The sequence below is a fragment of the Oncorhynchus gorbuscha genome, linkage group LG16 (genome assembly GCF_021184085.1).
Source record: "Oncorhynchus gorbuscha isolate QuinsamMale2020 ecotype Even-year linkage group LG16, OgorEven_v1.0, whole genome shotgun sequence".
In the NCBI taxonomy this organism is placed as follows: Eukaryota; Metazoa; Chordata; class Actinopteri; order Salmoniformes; family Salmonidae; genus Oncorhynchus; species Oncorhynchus gorbuscha.
Window position 1 is genome coordinate 9613996 of NC_060188.1, and position 4781 is coordinate 9618776.

Sequence of the window (4781 nt, forward strand, 5' to 3'; positions counted from 1 at the left end):
GAGGCAGTAGGGATATTCTCTTGATAAGTGTGTGAATTAGACAATTTTCCTGTCCTGCTTTTGTGTGTCAGGGAAAATGTATGGAGTAAAAAGTACATCATTTTCTTTAGGAATGTAGTGAAGTAAAAGTTGTAAAAAATGTAAATAGTAAAGTAAAGTTAAGATACCTAAAAATACTTAAGTAGCACTTTAAAGTATCTTTACTTAATTACTTTACACCACTACTGATTAGAAGGAAAGTTACCCATCTATGATGGGTTCCCGTGTGGCTCAGCAGTCTAAGGCACTGCATCTGTTATGCACGTGAGTGAGGACCCAAAAGCGGTTTAACAAATACAGAGTCCTTTAATGTCAAAACACAGGGAAGAAATAGATCCTCTTCAGATGTATATAATGGCAAAATAGACAACCCGCAGAGAGGGCGACAAATGAATCATAAAGTCCTTCTGATATTTACAGAAGAGTCCCCTTCTTAGCAGCAGAGGAGAATAGCTGGGTTAGAGTCCCCTTCTTAGCAGCAGAGGAGAATAGCTGGGTTAGCGGCGACAGACTGCTGGTCTCTCTGGGTAGGCGCGGGTCGTAGAGGACAGAGGTACCTGATCACACGTAGCATCAGATGAACAGGCAGATTCCGACAGGACGGGACAAGGGACCAGCAGAGGGAGGCGGAGTGAAGAGAAAGAACAGGAACAAGACATAATATGACAATACATGACAGCATCTCAGTGCTAGAGGTGTTACTACAGACCCTGGTTGGATTCCAGGCTGTATCACAGCCAGCTGTGATTGGGCGGTGCACAATTGGCTCAGTGTCATCCGGGTTTGGCCGGGGTAGGCCGTCATTGTAAATAAGAATTTGTTCTTAACTGTCTTGCCTAGTTAAAACTTCTTATGGCTGCAATCACATTAACGGGATGATATGACAACAGCCAGTGAAACTGCAGGGCACCAAATTCAAAACAACAGAAATCTCATAATTAAAATTCCTCAAACATGCATGTATTTTATACCGTTTTAAAGGTAATCTTGTTGTTAATCCCACCACGGTGTCCGATTTCAAATAGGCTTGACAGCGAAAGCACCACAAACGATTATGTTAGGTCACCACCAAGCCACAGAAAAACACAGCCATTTTTCTAGCCAAAGAGAGGAGTCACAAAAAGTACATCACTAACCTTTGATGATCTTCATCAGATGACACTCATAGGACTTCATGTTACACAATACATGTATGATTTGTTTGAAAAAGTTCATATTTATATTAAAAAATCTGAGTTTACATTGGCGCGTTACGTTCACTAGTTCCAAAAACATCCAGTGATTTTGCATAGCCACATCGATTCAACAGAAATAGATATACCTCTCCTTGATGCAACCGCTATGTCAGGTTTCAAAAAAACTTTACGGAAAAAGCAAACCATGCAATAATCTGAGATGGCGCTCAGAAAAATAATCTAATTAGCCGCCATGTTGGAGTCAACAGAAACCAGAAATCACATTATAAATATTCCCTTACCTTTGATGAATGCTTGATTTGTTCGATAATGTCTGTTATTTATGTCCAAGTAGCTACTTTTGTTAGCGTGTTAGGTATACAAATCCAAACGCTCGTGCAGGTCGAGCATTACTTCAGACAAAAACTTCAAAAAGTTATATTACAGGTCGAAGAAACATTTCAAACTAAGTATAGAATCAATCGGTAGGATGTTTTTATCATAAATCTTCAATAAAGTTCCAACCCGAGAATTCCTTTGTGTCTAGAGTTCGATATCATGTGGAATGGCTCATTCAGCTCTTATTCAGTCCCACAACACATTAGAAGCCTCATTCAAGTTTCTAAAGATGGTTGATATCTAGTGGAAGCCCTAGGAAGTGCAACTTCATTCATATCCCACTGTGAATTCAATAGGGCCTGGGTTGAAAATCGACCAACCTCAGATTTCTCACTTCCTGTTTGGATTTCTTCTCAGGTTTTTGCCTGCCATATCAATCACATTTATTTATAAAGCCCTTCTTACATCAGCTGATGTCACAAAGGGCTGTACAGAAACCCAGTCTAAAACCCCAAACAGCAAGCAATGCAGTTGTAGAAGCACGGTGGCTAGGAAAAACTCCCTAGGGCATGCTGTTGTGATCTAGTGCTGAACTATGTAGTTGTATGCATTTAATTTGAATATGGGCTAGCTACAGTACGTGGTATAAAAAGCTAAATGGTCCATTCGTAAAATACATGGCAACATACAATGTACAAAACATAAGGAACACCTTCCTAATATTGAGTTGCACCCCCTTTTGCCCTCGGAACAGCCTCAATTCGTCGGGGGATGGACTCTACAATGTGTCGAAAGTGTTCCACAGGTTCATGTTGACTCCAATGCTTCCCACAGTTGTGTCAAGTTGGCTGGATGTCCTTTGGGTGGTGGACCATTCTTGATACACGCGGGAAACTGTTGAGTGTGAAAACCCCAGCAGCGTTGCAGTTCTTGACACACTCAAACCGGTGCATCTGACACCTATTACCATACCCCGTTCAAAGGCACTTCAATATTTTGCCCATTCACCTTCTGAATGGCACAAAACCACAATCTATGTCTCAAAGCTTAAAAATCCTTCTTTAACCTGTTTCCTCCCCTTCATCTACACTGATTGAAGTATATTTAACAAATGACATCATTAAGGGAGCATAGCTTTCACCTGGATTTCATATAGCTTTCATATGAGTTCTGTTATACTCACAGACATCATTCAAACAGTTTTAGAAACTTCAGAGAGTTGTCTATCCAATACTAATAATAATATGCATATATAAGCAACTGAGATTGAGGAGCAGGCCGTTTACTCTGGGCACCTTTGGGCACCTTTCATCCAAGCTACTCAATACTGCCCCTGCAGCCAGAGATTTTAAATAAATACATGTGTCATAATCAGGAATTCCATGCTCTTGGTGGAAGTGAATGTGCTGTAGGTTATCTCCCAGTCTGGAGTGCATGCTTAGTCCATGTTCTGTGTAGACTGGCTCCTGCATAATGTGTGGTAGTTAGCTAAAGATCAGACCTGAAAGAATGGGCTCAGTTTAGGGCTTGGCCAATCCATTTCGTTGTGGATATTAAGAAAGTATGTTTGTCCTCCATGACACCATTGTGTTGTGTATTTATTTAGTAGGTTTTGCACTACAGTAGTTTGTTTCCTAACTAACCAACTCCTCACTATAGTGTGGACCTCATAATAGCGTATACTGAAAGCAGTAGGATGAATCGAGGTATCTGACAGTGCCGCAAACCTTTCCATGACACCCTAATGCAAACATCTACATGTAATTCTATGAAATGCACATCATCATCATTATAATTTAATAGTCCAGGCACAATTAACTTTTGCTGTAGTTTAATATAGGGTTAGAATGAGAAAGTAGTTTAACCTTTAATTCTATGTTAAGTTATATGTTAAGCTATGTTAAGTTATGTGATTAATATAATTGTGCTACCCATACTCTGCCCTCGTTGTATTGGGATACAGTAATGGTCTCTGATGGATGTCAATAGGTTTAAATTAGAGCAGGAAATTGAATAAGCTGCTTAAGTGTTGTTACATACTGATGAGCAAAGACCATAACATAGATTCTATAAGACATTGCTGCTGACATAGATTCATATTGATTCATATGTCACACGTGTTATTTGTCATTTGGAAACCAATGACTTGCTTTCCCTGATGAGATTTCCACCATCATGTCCATCATGACTATCGAAAGCCATCTATTTGCCTAACTAACTGGTGATTCAATTTTAAATATCTTGTCTAAGCCTTTATATCCTTGCTGGCTCTTTGGCCAGACTTGTATCACATTTTAACAGGTTGGGAAATACGTGAAAGGGAGGAGTTTTAGATAGTAGTTCCTTGAAATGAAATTGAAAGGGAAAAGGGAATGAAAAGGGTAGATGAGAGAAGTTATTAAGAGATGACAGATGAGTGATGCATTTACTTGAAAAATACTGAAAGCAACTCCTGTATTTTAGATAAGAAATGACTTGAGCGTAACCTCCATAGTAAACAAATGTAATATTGTTTAAAAAAAAAAGATATATTATTAACAGTGAATGTTTGCTTCATGGAGTATTTTAAGATCATATTTTCTTTCAAAATACTTTGAATTCTTGCTTGAATGCTTCTTAGTGTTGGGATGCCTTGAATTTGCAGAATATGTCATTGTAGAGCATGATTAGTGGATGCTAGTATATTTAAAAAAAACATTAGCCTCAAACTGTATTTTATGTCTTTAGACTGCTCTTTCATAATAATTATACTTATTAACACCCTTTATACAACTGTACAGTCTAACCCTCTTCTTTATAATATGATAATATATGCCATTTATAAAGGCTACTGGTGGAAAACCCTTTCCATTCACTGACTCGTCGCCAGTCATTCCTGTTCAGTAACATCCATTTGTTCTCTCTCTGCACTTTACGAACAGCCAGGAAGTAAAATGAGCGTCTCTCTGTTTGTATTGCATGATTTGTAATTGCTTAATGACAGATGTCATTGTTAATGTTCTCTCTCTGCACTTTACGAACAGCCAGGAAGTGAAATGAGCGTCTCTCTGTTTTTATTGCATGAGTTGTAACTGCTTAATGACAGATGTCATTGTTAATGTTCTCTTGCAGTGATTAAGGCTGCTACTCCGTTCACAAGTTTGTGTTTACTTTTCTTCCTGAATCTATATTATATTTACTTCCTCTACAAACATATCTAATATTTGCTGGATATAAGTTTTGAATATA